Source organism: Lontra canadensis, unplaced genomic scaffold, assembly GCF_010015895.1.
Source record: "Lontra canadensis isolate GAN:19392208 unplaced genomic scaffold, GSC_riverotter_1.0 scaffold26, whole genome shotgun sequence".
In the NCBI taxonomy this organism is placed as follows: Eukaryota; Metazoa; Chordata; class Mammalia; order Carnivora; family Mustelidae; genus Lontra; species Lontra canadensis.
Window position 1 is genome coordinate 22,188,524 of NW_022631020.1, and position 16,126 is coordinate 22,204,649.

Here is a 16,126-nt window from a genome sequence, read left to right on the forward strand (position 1 = left end):
GGAGGTGACAGAGCCTTGAAACAGAGAAGGAGCTGGAGATGGACAAGTGGTCAGAATTGACACAGCTTGAAAGGAGAGATGAATGGATTGACTGCTAGATTGGCTTCAGGTATGAAAGGAAGAGAGAAGTTCAGGAAAGATTCGACCTGAAGAATGGGATTTCCATTTTTCATGATGAAAAAGACTAGAGGAGAGATTTAGGGATTAGGGCCTGGGAATAAAAAAAAATTGGATGCAGACAGGTCAAGGTTGAGTGACTATTGGCCATGTGTGTGGAGATGTCTAAAAGCCATCATTAATACTCACATATAATATATCTGTAATAACCAAGTGAGATTGTATACTCTGTTCAGGTTTGTAATATTGTAATATTTTTCCTAACCTTAAGTGTTCTTTGAGAATTCAATATAAACTTCGTAACATTCCATTGGCAGATTTTATCATTCATCTCTTTCACACATTAGTTTCACATTTATCATGACTATATTTAATGCTTTCATAAAAATCTCTGACAGCCTCACTGACTATTATTCCTTCAGGGACGTGTCCAATTAGAGGGTCAAAAAGTGTGAAAACTTGTAAAACCCTTGATACATATTAAGTTGCATTCCCAAAAGGTTATAACAATTTACAGTCTCACACTTAGGTATGAGAGTACCTGCCTGTTTAACTATACTTTTGCCTGAATAGAAAATTATCCTTTTCAAGCCTGAATTTCCAATTCTGTAGTAAAAATGATCAATGTTGAATTTGCATTGATCTGGATAAGATAAATTTATTATATATAAATATATATATTTTAATAATTTATATATTATAAGTTTATTTACTGAATTTGGATATTTCCTCATCAGTTTATGTGGCTTATGAATTTCTCCTTTTATAAATTATATACTCCTATCCTTTAAGTTGATCTCTTTAGAAGTTAACATTTAACACTGAAATAAGGACTGTCATACAGCAGTAGGTAACACGGGCTGTATGGGCACAGAGTCTGCACAACCTTATTATTAATGCTCAGCTTACAGATGAGGAAATTTCAGACTAGGGAAAGGAGATGGGCTGCTTTCGTGTTCACAACTAGTCAGTGCTTAAACTGGGTCTTGAACCCACCCTGGCTCCGGCGTCCACTGAAAGGAGCCATCTTTAGTCATTTGAGAAGAGAACAAGTTCAGAGACCACAGAAAAGTTTGAAATGTTAAGATCTGATTTGCTCAGGTAAGAATTTACTAGGACAAATACATCCAATGCAGAAATATTATTTTAGCAATGCAAATATTCTACTTAATTGAATATCTGCTGAAAGGCAAAGGTTGGTAGAAGATGTTAGGGAAATGTAAAGGAGGGCTTGATGAGCTCATTTCTAGAATGTGAACACGTAGCTCATCACTCCAAATACAGCTGATCTATTTTCAGATGGGAAGTTCTGTCAGTTCTGAATTTACCTCAATTATATGTAAACTTTATGACTACATTTTAAGAAGACATGATGGAAGAAAAACATGGGGTGCCTGAGAATATACTTTTGGTGGGTGATTAATTTTCCTTATAGTAGATACCTTGCAGGAACAAAGGGTATTTAGAATTAAATCTTTTTTTCCTAATGTCATAAAATATTTTTAAAGAGGATAGTGAGGTCCCCTCCCTTTCCACAACCAGCTCCGGCCCCCTTACTTGTACCTTCCTTGGCAAATTTTTATTTCCCCAAATTCATAGTGAGCTGTGATCCTGCCCAAGGCGGCTTCAGCTTCATTACAATAATGCTTGTATTTCAGGATCAAAGTTTCACTCTAAATAAGTAGGTGGTTGTGCCTATGGCAGAGAATCAGGGACAGCTCCTCAAGAAGGAAGAATAGATGGAAGAATTAGGTAAGGATCTCTGCAGGTTGTACAACATATTTGCCAAAGCCCTGGGAAGATTCCATTTTCGCTAGGCCATGGGCACTGAGGGGCAGCCAAGACAAGGATATCTTCTAATCACTTCAGAATGAAGATGAAGCAAAAAACTATAGTTCCTACAAACTTAGAATGCTTATACAATGAATGAATATATTGTTAAGAGATCCCTTCAGTGGCCAGCAAAGTCTTTCGGTATCACAGACATCATGAAAAGTTAAAAGTTAAAAAGTTTAAAAAAAGTTAAAAGTAAAAAAGTTTAAAAAAAGTTAAAAGTAAAAAAGTTTAAAAAAAAGTTGAAAAGTTAAAAATGACAAGGACAAGGCATGACCTAAGGATAGCAGGAACATGGTTATAGCCCTGGAGGCTGACCAGGGGTGTCGTTAGCGATCCTGTTCAGTGCCTGGGGGATAAAATGGATTTGAATGATGTCATATGCATCATGGCTTGCTGGAAGTATGTTTCTTCCAAAAAATCTTCAAAAGCATATGTGTTTTGAAAAAACAACTGGATCTCAGTAAAGCCATTAAAGAAGCAGAAAGTCAACTGGGAATGTCTCCATTCAATCATACATTTATGGGAATTAATATATTCATCATCATCATCATAAAAATAGCTACCATTTGATAAGCTTTACTATGCACCAAACAGCATGTTAAATATGTCACATCGACTATCTTTTTTAATGCTCATTCATAGCTCTTTGAAACAGATCTTATTCTCATCTGCATTTCATAGTCCAGACATCAAGTAATGTGCTCAAAATGGCAGAGCTAGTATATGGCAGAGTTCAGAGGCAAACTCGGATCTATCTCATGGCAAAGAGCAAGAGCTCAATCATTATTCTGAATTAGGCAAGAATAGTTTTGTTGTAATTTACAGGTTGTATCTACAGGTAAGCTATATTTGTCCATTACAGGTTATATTGTATTTTACAGGTTAGCTATGATATGTGCTATAGGTAGTTTAATGTATGTTTGCTCACTCCTCTCCTACCATACCTTCTCAGCTGTATTTTTTTCTTGCCTCAGTTATTTATTAATGTATTTGCTTCTACTTCAGAGTCCTTTTTAAATCCTAACAGCATAAACAAGTAAATGAAACGAACAAGTAACCTTACTTAAAAGTGTTGCTTTAAAGTCCAAAGATCTGACAAATTAAAAAAAAAAAAAAGAGAAAGGAATAAATATACTCACTGCCAAGGGCAAAACTACCTCTGAGCAATATGCCTTGAGTACTTCCCAGCATATTCTACATTTCAATATTGAGTAAAGATAGGAAGTAGAGACTATAGCATACCTAAAATGGTATTAGCAATGACAGTTATTACCACAATAGCATTGAATCCTCCATTTTGAAATTCTGAAGGCATTGCGTGCAGCCATCTCTGTGAAAGCTCTTCAGTCAGCAAAAGTGATTAAGACCTTTACTATACATCTTATTCATAAGCACCCCTGAGAGCAGAGTGCCCACTCACAGTGATGAGTTAGTGGGTCAACCTGAATCATAGGAAAGAATGAACCTGACTGAATCACCCATTCCACTTCCTGGAGCACCTGGTTTTTCTTGGACCACTGCCTTTCACAAACCGCCTCAGCCAAGGTCTCTTTAGCTTATGAAATCTGATGAGGTCACAAGCAGAGGAAGCGTGGTAGTGAGATCCACGACAGTGCTCGTGCAGGAGTTGGGAAACCCATCACCATCTGAAACCAATGCACGTGTGTTTTCTGAAGTACGGCACTCTATAGTTTCCAGTCATCTCGACAAAACCCTTCTAGCGTGGCCCTGGAAAGCATGCAAGGAACAGAGCTGTTACATTTCAAAATGATCGAGGCACAAAGTCTCTGATAAGGGTGGCTGCTGACCTCATGAGTCATCTAACACCCGGTTGTGGCATGAGAATTATCCTTCTTTCTGGACAGCCTGAGAGTCGCCCAGCGCCTCCTTCTCCCAAGTGTCTACTTGGTCTTCTCACTTCCACCCTCTAGGACGAGTGAGTGGGCTCTCACATGTATGAACTGGAAAAGAGTCACTTGCGTGAAAATAGTTTTAAATCGTATTTTTGTTTTAGCTTGAGGAAGGCAAGTAATGAGAGGGAGGGCAGGAGAGACAGGCTGTTAAAACTCCTGAATGTTGGCATTTGCCTTAGGAACACACCAGGATATGAAACGTCTAGATTCAGATCATTCATATTGGCATGCCGACGGTGAGCCATCGCTCCTGAGTAGATTTACATTAATTCAGCTCACAGGGATGGATCTATAAGTCATTTACGATGAAAAATTTAACTGTCAAAAAGGTTAGATTGATTGAGTTGGCAGATCGATACACTATCTCCCACAGCCCAGCTGTGTGGAAAACCAAATCATCTGAAGGTTGCTTGGTGAGCCTGGATGGAATCAGAACAGGAGGACTAAGAGAACCTCAAGGAATATTCAACATTCAGCCAATCAAGGAGGGTCTTTCCAAATCTCCCCTGATGGTTTTGGCCTCTGTGACTTGGCCGTTTCTCAGCTTCTGTATTGGGCGAGCCTCATCATACGTGTTGAGGCTTTCTCTGAGACAGGATAGGAAGCAAACGCCTAAATTTCTGCATACTGAATTACAAAGTTAGAACCACATTCTAGCTTTCCTTTCTGATATTCCTTCCTCAATTCACCTCGATTCAAGTGTCAATTGTTCCCAAACTCTTCTTCCACCATATTTAGATGGCTCATTGTATTCACTGTGTAAGAGTTTTCTAACTTTAATTGATTTATTTATTTTTTATTTTTTTAAGGTTAACCTTAAAAAAAAATAATAAAATAACAGCAACCTTATTTCCAAGCTCTTGGGGGACACCTCACCATCACCTCCAGATATAGACATGAGCCTTTAATTTCAATATAAGGTCTGTCATCTGACAACTACCAAAAAGTGACTAAACCGTGCCTGTCTCAGACACATTTGTCCACACTATTGTATATATGATAACAGGAACTGTGTTCAGATACACACCACACACACACACGCACACGATAGTTACAAATTTACACACAAACGAAAAGTGTTGAATATATCCTTTGCTACTCAAGGTAACCCAGTCCATGAGGCTAAGAAAAGTGAATGCTGACCAGAACCTTCCAAAGTGGTCATAAGGTTTTGGCTATTATAACTTACAAGGTATCAGACATTGTAACTCTGCTTCAAAACAAGAGATTTCCAAAATTTTTGCTCAGGAATAATAACTATATTGCTAAACGGGTCAGGCCTGATTGTTCTGTCTACTTCTCTTCCTGCTTTGTGGACACATTCTTACGAACGCAATCATGGCATTGAAGTACTAGATGAGACCAAAAGAAATTCCAGTTAAGCCTTCTGCTTCAACCTAACACCACACAAGATTACCTAGGGCTCACCTTTTCAATCCTTAAAGATTTCCTGAAGCAAAGACCGACAATTTTCCTCCCTCGTAAGTTCTAGAGTTTAATCAAGAAGTTCTTTATGGTGTGTAAACATAAGTTTTCTTGTGACAAGTCCATTTCTGTTTCTGATCTCTACTGAAATAGAAAACAAATAACTTGGTTTTTCAACAAATAGGATTCCATAGACTTGAAAACACTGAAGTTATCCCTAATTGCTTTTTTCCCAGATTAAATTCTTCACGGTCCTTCATTTTTTTCTTCACCTACTCTATTTCCTAACATTTTAATTATCTTTGTTTCTCCCTGGGAGCTTACCAAATTTTGTAGATCCCATGTAAAATATGGAGAGATCCAACCTTGCTTTAAAATGGTGTAATAAATCTCCAGTAGCTTCTCCTAATAAATATTTAGGGAAAATTTTCTCAAATAAATGTTTCATCCCATCTCACATATTAAGTTGTGCCTATCACTTCTAATATATTGATTTAGGAAGGAAAAGAAACTATATACTATCAGTCTTCTTACGGATCTGTCTCTTATTCATTCTCGTTTTGGGGTTGCTGATGCTCAGAACTTTTGTCTAATAGTTCCCTCCGCCTTTAGCCTGTTTACCTCTCTCAGTTAGGAATCATCAAAGGCCTACCATTCAACCTAAATTTCAAATTCCTCCAGCGAGTCTGAAGCCCCTGCCTGAGCAATTGGTGTTTATTCAAGTTTACAAAAAACACCAAGTCTTTCCTTTATGATCTTCGTGAACATTCCCACAAGCAGCTTCAATAGAGTGAACAGATTATCATTACAAATGCAGGCCTTTCTATTAAAAGTTGAATAGTGATTTTAACAATCAGGTTGAGACAGAACCTTGAAATAAGAAATTCGTAAGCAATGACAAGGAGATGTTTAGGAGAGCCCTCAAAATTACAAGGAAAATTAGAGACATGCTCTGTGACCATCACAATCTGGGGGAATTATGGCTCTTTTTCATGAAAATTCTTGTAGAAACAATTGGATGAAGGTAAGGTATTGGGCAATGATTAGGAATCCAAGAGAAGAATGGAAGAGATAATATGGAAAAGGTTAAAAAACAAAATAGAAAATCTTCATCAGTAATTAAGATCCCAGATGCATGTTTTCCTTCATTCCTTTTGGTTGTATTTCCATCCTAGAGGACATGTTAAGAGATATGTCGCTCATGTTTAAGAGCACAGACACTGAGGGTCAGAAAGTCTGTGTTCCCCTCTCAAGAGTTCTGTGACACACTTCTGTAAATTTCATCAACCATCCTTTCCTTTTTCAAATGCATCTCACAAATACCTATTATATGTCAAACATTTTCGTAAGCTGTTTACAAACATTTAATCTCCATTACAACCCAAGGAGATAGAAAATCTTAAAAAACCCTGTTGTACAGATGGGAAATGGATGCCCAGGGAGATTAAGTAAATTGCCCAAGGCCACACACCTAGAAAATGGCAGACGCAGACTCTGAGCCCAGAGGGCCTGGGTTCAGGGTCTGCTGTTCACTACTCCTACCAAGGCTGCCTTTAGAATTAATGGAAACAGCTTTCAATTCTTTGTCAAATAGCAAATACTCAATAAACGGCAGAGTTTGTGTGTTTGCAGGTGCGTGCGGTGATAGTAACGGTAATTGCGTTTCTAAAGTTGCGGATTAAGAGGATTTCCAAGGGTGTGGGAGGAAGCGGTATTGTTGATCAGTAGGTGGAGCTCTTTCCTCTGATTATACATTTACCTTCCCCTCCCCAGACCCTCCCCAGCCCCACCCCACCCCACCCCACCCCCGCCACGCCCCTCCCCCACCATTGTGCTGTCAGGTATTCGGGTAATGCCAGATGTATCAGATACTAAACTGAGACTCCATCCGTGCCCCATCATAAAAATTTCATAGAAAGTCTATAATAATATTTAAAATGTGTGTCTTTTATCAAACTACATTTGTAAAGAATCTATGGAGAGTCTAACAATGCTCATTTTAGGGCCTCTATTCAGTTGAGTAAAGTCGATTTTCCTTGCTGTGTGAAGCTGTGTTGAGAATAACAGATAAAAGACACTGTACCGTGTCTATAAGGCTATCAAAATACTCAGCTTACATAATCATAGCACTTAATACTTCACTCCGTTCAAATTATGTTTACATTAATTAACAACAACTTTGAGTAAATTGGTTCCGGGATAATTATACCCATTTAGCAGACTAGAATAGTGAGCCCAGAGACATTCGATGAAGTTAAATGAATCAGGAGAAATTATTACTGGGATGTACGATTTTGGGATCTTTCTCTAGTGCTTTTACCACTATAAAATGTTGGCTATGACTGATGTTCTGGTGGTTTCCTCCTGTGCTAAATGGAAACCACATGTGGCTCGATCAACAGGCAATACGAACACTGAGTTTGAATCCTGTTTTCTGACAGTTGTCAGCTCTGTGAACTTGGGCAGAGTATTAACTCCCTCTGCTTTGGTTTTGATAAATGGAGATACTGACTGGATAAACCTCGTAAAAGAAAATGCCGTGATCCAGATAAAGTATTTAGAGTCATCCCCAGGTCTTAAAGAGCCTGCGACAATTGTGCAGCATTACTGTTAGCTACTTTCCCATTCCTCCTTTTCTTGCTCTCTTCGTCCCACAAACACCTGTGTAGACCTAGGTGCTCCATAAGATGCTGAAGGAGACGCTAGAAATGTGAGACCCAGAATTTTAAGTCAGGCTTTTCGTTACCAGCTATGTTAGCAGCAATAGAAAAGCCACAGCCATCAGGGAGTTCAGGGAGCAGAGAATCTACTGTCACTGACATGTTTGTGTTCTATTTTCCCCAGTGGAAGTAACCATTCATTCATTCCACAAATGTTTATCAAGCACATACTCTGTTCAGTACGCAGTGCTAAATGCTACAGAATAAGGTGTATGGATTTCACCCCCAAAGAATTGAAATCTCATTTGGAAAACAAGAACTATACTAAATAAGTGATAGAAAGCAGAGAACACATGCCACAAAGAGGGGCAAAATTCTTTTATAGTTAATTCATATAGTTAGTTAATAGTTATAGTTAATCATTCAGCATTTATTGGAGACAAAACAGTTTATGTAATACAATCTCATTTTTTAAACTTTATATGATTATAAAAGATTATCTAGAAAGAGAAACTGGGTGAGGGGGAGGAGATGTGTTTTTTCTTTCTTTCCTTTCTTTGTATTGTATTCTAATCAAATATTTTAATTAAAAAAAGGTTTACTGGGGGGAAAAAAAAGTATTAAGTACCTCCCAGCTTTTTGTGAGAAAGATCAAGTATCCTTCAGGCAGGAAAGTTTAGTGAAAATAAATGAATGGGGCAGCCAGGAGAGTTTGCTTGACCTTGAACAATTGACTCCATTTCTTAATAACTTCAGTTTGTTGTCTATAAAATGAGGATAATAACTGCATTGCTCTGATCACAAGGATGTTAAAAAGATACAGGGAGAAATAGTCAGTAGGAAAGTTCTTTAGATTCTACTGAAAGTGGGAGATGGAATAAACCAAAGCTACGGAATGGATAATGTGTACAAATGAGATAAGAATTTCATTATCGGTAAGACAGAAGTCATGACTCTATATTAGTACATATTCCACGTCAGCACCTTATGGTGAAAACTGCTCAGAATCGGCCCCTTGGATTCATATTTCTGGGTCCTCTCAGCACCTGGGACCATGCTTTGCATATGATAGAAGGGCTCTTAGAAATTATAGTAATATTCAGGAGCTTTGGCAAATAAATTTTTAAATTTTTGTTTTAGAGAATTAAATTGAGTTTTATCATTTCAATAGCTGCAGAAGAAGCATTTGAGGAAGTAGGTCTAGAGGGAACATACCTCAACATATTAAAGGCCTTATATGAAAAACCTACAGCAAAAATAATATTCAATGGGAAAAAACTTAGAGCTTTTCCCTTAAAGTTAGGAACAAGACAAGGATGTCTACTCTTGCTATTTTTATTCAACTGCAAGTCCCAGCCACAGATGTTAGACATCATAAAGAAATACAAGGCATCCAAATTGGTAACGAATAAGAAAAACTCCCACTATTTGCAGGTGACATGGTACTATATATAAAAAACCCTAAAGACTCCACCAAAAAACTACTAAAACTGATACATTAATTCAGAAAAGTTGCAGTTGTCCAAAATCAATAGGAAAGTTGTCCAAAATCAAGGGACAGAAATCTGTTGAATTCCTCCTATACACTAACCATGAAGCATCAGAATATGAAATTAAGAGGGGCATCTGGATGGCTCTGTTGGTAAAGCATATGATTCTTGATCTCTTGGGGTTGTGAGTTCAAGCCCCATGTTGGGTATAGAAATTGCTTTAAATAAAAAATCTTTTTTTTTTTTTTAAAGTGAAATTAAGGGACACCTGGGTGGCTCAGTCGGTTAGGCTGCTGCCTTCGGCTCAGGTCATGATCCCAGGGTTTTGGGATCGAGTCCCACATCGAGCTCGTTGCTCAGCGGGGATCCTGCTTCTCTCTCTGCCTCTGCCTGCCACAATGCCTGCTTCTGCTTTCTCTCTCTCTCTCTGACAAATGATAAATAAAGAAATAAAATCTTAAAAAAAAAGTGAAATTAAAAGAACAATCCTATTAATTTACTATTATTGTACCAAAAATAGTAAAGTACCTAGGAACAATTTAACCAAAGCAGTGAAAGACTTGTACTCTGAAAACTATAAAACACTGAAGAAATTGAAGACTACACAAACAAATGGTTTGTGCTCATTGATTGCAGTATAAATGTTATTAAAATGTCCATACTACCCAAAGCAATCTACAGATTGAATACAATCCCATCAAAATACCAACAGCATTTTTCACAGAACTAGAACAAACAATCTTAAAATTTGTGTGGAAACACAAAAGAACTTGCATACCCAAAGCAAACTTGAAAAAGAAAAACAAAGCTGGAGGCAACCCAATTCCTGATTTCAAGTTACATTACAAAGCTCTAGTAATCAAAACAGTATGGTACTAGCACAAAAATAGACACTATTCTAGTCTGAAATAGAACAGAAAACCCAGAAATAAACCCACAATTATATGATCAATTAATATTCGACAAAGGAGGAATGAATATATAGTGGGGAAAAGACAGTCTCTTCAACAAGTGGTGTCAGGAAAAGTAGACAGCCACATGCAAAAGAATGAAACTGGACCACTTTCTTAAGCCATCCACAAAAAGAAACTCAAAATGGATTAAAGGCCTAAATATCAGACCTGAAACCATAAAAATTCTAGAAGAGAGCACAAACAGTAATCTATCTGACCTAAGCCACTGTAACATTTCTCTAGATATATCTCCTGAGGCAAAGGAAATAAACGCAAAAATAAACTATTGGGACTACATCAAAATAAAAAGTTTCTGACCCGTGAAGGAAACAACCAACAAAACTAAAAGGCACCCTACTGAGTGGAAGAAGATATTTGCAAGTGACATATCTGGTGAAGGGTTCGTATCCAACATATATAAAGTACTTATAGAACGCAACCCCAAAAAACAAAAGCTCAAATTAAAAAATGGGCAGAAGACCTGAACAGACATTTCCCCAAGGAAGACATACAGACGGCCAGCACACTCGCGAAAAGATGCTCAACGTCATTCATCATCAGGGAAATGCAAATCAAAAGTGCAATGTGCAATTGATGGCTAAAACCAAAAACACAAGCAAAACAAATGTCGGAGAGGATGTGGAGAAAAAGGAGCCCCCTTGCACTGTTGGTGGGAATGCAAACTGGTGCAGCCACTGTGGAAAACAATGGGAAGTTTCCTCAAAATATTGAAACTAGAACTACACTATGACCCAGTCATTGCACTACTGAGTGTTTACCCAAAAAAATACAAAAACACTAATTCAGAGGGATACAGTCATCCCTATGTTTATTGAAGCATTATTTCCCATAGTACTATGGAAGCAGCCCAAGTGTCCACTGATAGATGAATGGATAAAGTAGTAGTTGTGTGTATAGACAGACAGATAGACAGACAGATAGATAGATAGGTAGATAGATAGATAGATAGATAGCTATTGTTCAGAATGAAATCTTGCCATTCAGAACAGCATGCGTGGATTTAGACAGAGTAATGTTAAGCATAATATGTTAAAGAAAGACAAGTACCATGTGATTTCACTCATATATGGAATTTAATAAAACAAATGAGCAAAGGAAAGAAGAAGGAAAAAAAAAAAAAAACAAGAAACAGACTCTTAACTGTAGAGAACAAACTGATGGCTACCAGAGGAGAGGTGAGTGAGGGGATGATGGGGATTAAAGAATATACTTACAAAATATAAATATATAAGCATATATTTATAAAGTATAAAGAATATACTTATTAAAAAGAAAAGTACACTTATCTTGATGAACACTGAGTGGTTTATAGATTTACTAAATCACTCTATTGTGATATACACCTGGATTTATTACAATGCTATTTGTTAATTATACTGGAATTCAAATATAAATAAATAAATAAATAATTTTAGCTATCTTCCCCCAAAAAAGTAAATTTGAGTTTTATTCCAGTTTGAAATAGTTTAGTTACCGATTATTGATTCTATTTCTATATCTGAGTATTTACCGGGTGTTACATTTCTCCATTTTTTTTTCCAACTACAGAACACAGTATATTGAAAAGTATATGATTCTAAACAGTCACAATTTTAAAAAGCAAAATCAGTGGCTTGAAAACTAATCTTGATTTCACTCTGATTCTCTTTTCCCACCTATAGTATAATTTTTAACCAGCCTGGTGCTTGGCACATAGCTAAAAACTCCTTACCTGTGTGTTGAACTGGCCTGAATTCGAACCTGAAATCAGATTTTCAGTTACTAGTTATATTAACAGTGTTTGGAGGGTTCAGGTAATACACATTAACATCCTTCTTTCTTTGTCTAACAAACGAAGCTAATAATTCAAGCCATGTATTGAATTTGAAAAGGTGTCATGGGGACTCCATTTTAGCCCCTGTTAAACACTGTGGTATTTTCAGATAGTGGGAAATGTTAACAGCAAAGTGTGATAGCCACCGATTCAAACTTTGCCTCTGGGTTTCCCTATCAATCAGCTCTAGGGAAGAATAAAGTAAAATGTGCACAGTCTCAACTTTCCCATCTCAGTGTTCTCTTTCTGATCATTTTACATACAAACCCAGAATATTTTTCTATAGACCCCTTGCCTCTTTCACGTTGAAGTTAAGAGCCTAGACAAGGAAAGAGAGGTAAGAACGTTAAAGAGGGAAAATCTATAAAAACAAGCATTTGTACTTGTAAAATACAGGAATAAAAGAGAGATGATTGATGTATTTCTTTAAAGAGTTTGAAATCCTTTGCTTCTTATGCTAAATATCATTGCTAACCCTTTAAAAAGTAGGTAAAAAGAGCAGCATGTTAAAATTTCCCAGCTTTCCTAACAAAACAGAGCATTTGACTAAAGCAGAAGATGCTGATTTCTTGAGTGATTCACTTGGGAAACCCAAACTGTCTTGAAGAGATCTCTTGAAGTTCCTTGAGGTGTCAGTGGAGAACTGGGCATAGCGGGGTGTGGTGGGGGGAGCACATTAGACCTGCCAGTATGAGCTGATGTCCCTGGTCACAGGGCAGTCTGGATCTCCAAAGGAACAGAGAAACTTGTTTCTGGTCCTTATCTTATTCATATTCAATTCACAGTGCAAATTCCACTTACAACCTTTCAAAGACCCTAGTATACACAGAGAAATAAACAGAGTAATGGGGAGCTCTCTGGTTAATTTCCTATACAAATAACAGCAGGGAATCATTTTCCTATGGTGAGCTCATGTGTGTTAAGGAAACAAAATGTAAAGGCAGCAGAATAAATATCAATGATAGCAAGTAAGTCCAGAGATGGAGTGTGATCCAGCCTCCTTGGTCTGCTCTGTCCGCAATGAAAGCTGAGGACACAGCAAGAGCATTAGAGGACTTGATAACTGTGACACAAGGGAAGGCTTTGATCACTCCCCTCAGCACCCTACGCCCACCCCCAACCCCCACCTTTCCCATCTCAATAAGAGAAGCAGTCTCCTTCCCCAACTCAGGGATCTCTGAAGACTTGGGCAAGTTCTTTAACAGCTTCCCTTAAAACCACCATACAATTAGAAAACGCCATATTGCAAGATTTCTTTGCTATGGGTGCTTTCATTTTACAATTATTTTCTTTTTCAAAAAAATAGGCGAAATAATCCAAAGTGAGGAACTGTGTGACAACTTCTACAGAAGTAAGGCTATGTAAAATAAAAGAGAAGGCCATCTTGAATACTCACTAGAGCAGTCTTCTGTTTTATTTGGCAATCTCCATTTAATTAAAGAATTAGGGTTGTGGAATGGGATGATGGATACTTAAAACACCTAGGAATGCTAGAAATTCTTAATTAATTACTGAAGATGGGTAAGAATCAATGTGTTGCTTTACTTAGATGTTCTTGTTCAAACCACAAGTGTCATCATTTTACCAGTGACTGCCAATTTTCATTATAAACAAAAATATAAAAACCTCCTTGAAGAAAATAGTTCAATCTTTGAAAATTTAGCAAGCATTTGGGATCTTTAGTACCTGTGACTTTATGATCAATAATAGTTATAATTTTCTGAATTCACAGATTTGGAAGTTATCAAATAAATGGGTAGAATTTTAATTATTATTGACCTAATGATAAGCCCTGGACTTAAAAAAAATCCTTGACATTAACTCACTTATTTTTCATTTGTCTCTAGTAAAAGAAGATTTCAGAAAAATCAAGATGAAATTATATTGGTGATTTGGGTTACTGGGATCTTGACTATTGATTAAATTCCGATTCCAAAGTAGCGAAAGAAGAGGAAACAGATTCTAGTTTGTGGTCCGTAACTCACCACGCAACTTTAAGTAATTCCCTTAAACTCCCTGAATATCAGATTCCCTCACCAATTAAAAGAGGAAGATCAACAAAAGTGATCTCCTTACCATTTTCAAATGCTATGATTTTATGATTGTTAGAATACAGAAAGACAATAGTGAAAGTTTTTTTTTTCTTTAATGGAATTAGTGGGAGCGTGGATCAGTTAAGGTTAGCAGCCTAGATTGTAGTTATCAATACCACTGACTAGCTGAGTGAGCCAAATTAAACCCTTTCTGAAACAGGAAGGAGTATAAAGAAATTAAATTAAAGCTGAATAATTTCATGCAAGTCCCTTACTAAGCTTTCTGGATCTCACTGTTCTTGTCTGCAATACGAAAGTGATTGACTAAATAAATTCTGGAAGCTTCTAGCTCTAAATTTCAATGTCTCTGTAACATTTTTACAAAAATGTTTTGACCATTTCTATTTTCTAGATTTGCTCTATCCTAATGGTGGTTAAATCACCATTTTCTATACCAATCATTGTAAAGACCAGTTAATTACCAGGAAATCACTTCTGATCTATTTATCACTCTTCAAAATAATGAGTATGGTCCAGGCGTTCATTGCTAGGATAGCCAAATCTCGTTGATGAACCATTTCATTCATTTATATTCATTGAGTTTCATTCAGTAAATAGGCATTGAGCGTCTCTGCCTTTTTAAATGATGACTAAGTCTTTTGACTAAAACATTCCACTTCTTTAAAAAACAAAAACACTTACCTTCCCTGTGCTGCTTTAACCATAAAATTGTGACCACAGATACTTCCCTCCATTATAGAAGGGCTCTGATGACTCATGACATTTGCAAGGTGCACTGAGGTCCTTCATGGAAGGCACTCCATCTGTTGCAGAGTGTAATTAACATTATGAGTTTACCAAAGAAACATAAGAGTCATTGTTAAAGAGCATTGTGGGGGCTGTCTTGTCCTTTAGTCATAAGACACCTCTGATGTGGAGGAAGGTAATAATTTATAATAGCTCCTAAAAGTAACTTGGACATGAAAAGACTTAGTTGTTTTTAAACTCAACACAGTCTTTTTATTAATTAGAGGAGCAGCTATGGCAATGTATTCAACATGTTTTATTTTTGAACTAATAAGAAAAACAATTAAGTACCATGCTCTGGAGGACATGTTGGCGTCTATGAATGCCAAAGAAGGTAATATAATATTCATATGAATTAAGCAAGCTATTCTTTAGGGAGTTCAGTTGCTACAGAGCTGGGAAATTCTGGTTCCTTTGATCAAGAATGGAGAGATTCTGCCTCTACCATCTTTTATATGTGCTTTCATTCTGCAATACATGGAAGCAATGTCATGAGAAAGGGTATCCATTTCAGGACTCTAAGCCTGATTGCTTGGCAGTGCTAAGTGAAAGGTTTCCCTGATCTCAGCACCTCCTCCAGGAGGCAGGAAAGGTTCTGGGGAAGTCTCAGGGATCCAGAGAATGGTTGTCAAGCAGTTCCTTCTGATAAGCCTAAAGCCATGCACATTTAGGTCCTAACTAAAGATTCTCAGTGATGCTGCTGCTGAACATGGTGTTACTGATGGGGGTATGTGATTATTCGGATGGCTTGGGGACAAGAGCTAATTGTACTCACCGTGAAACACAGTTGACAATTCAGTACCTCTCACCTTCAATAAAAAAGGGAGGGGAAAGAAGAAAGAAATAAAGAAAAAAGAAAATTTCTGGTCTTATCCAGAGAATTTAGAGACAGAAATAGATTAAAGAACTCCTTGATAAGCTTTCTGAGAATTCAGTTAAATTTAATTAAATTTGTATTTATCTATGTATTGTTCAAAAGCAGAACTTGACTAAGATGAAAGTAATGATAGAATGAGAGTAAAATGTTATACGTGTCCTTTTGGTATTTGGCATGTTTC

The 16,126-nt window shown here is 37.1% G+C and overlaps 1 long non-coding RNA gene across 1 annotated transcript; it reads right to left on the minus strand.

The window, feature by feature from the left end:
• Positions 1 to 5,310: 5,310 nt before the first annotated feature.
• LOC116871550 lies at positions 5,311 to 15,901 on the minus strand. Its single transcript, XR_004383425.1, has 3 exons — positions 15,844 to 15,901; positions 14,964 to 15,085; positions 5,311 to 5,435 (listed from the first exon to the last, which is right to left on the minus strand). It is a non-coding gene; the product is annotated as an uncharacterized LOC116871550 (long non-coding RNA).
• Positions 15,902 to 16,126: the final 225 nt, after the last annotated feature.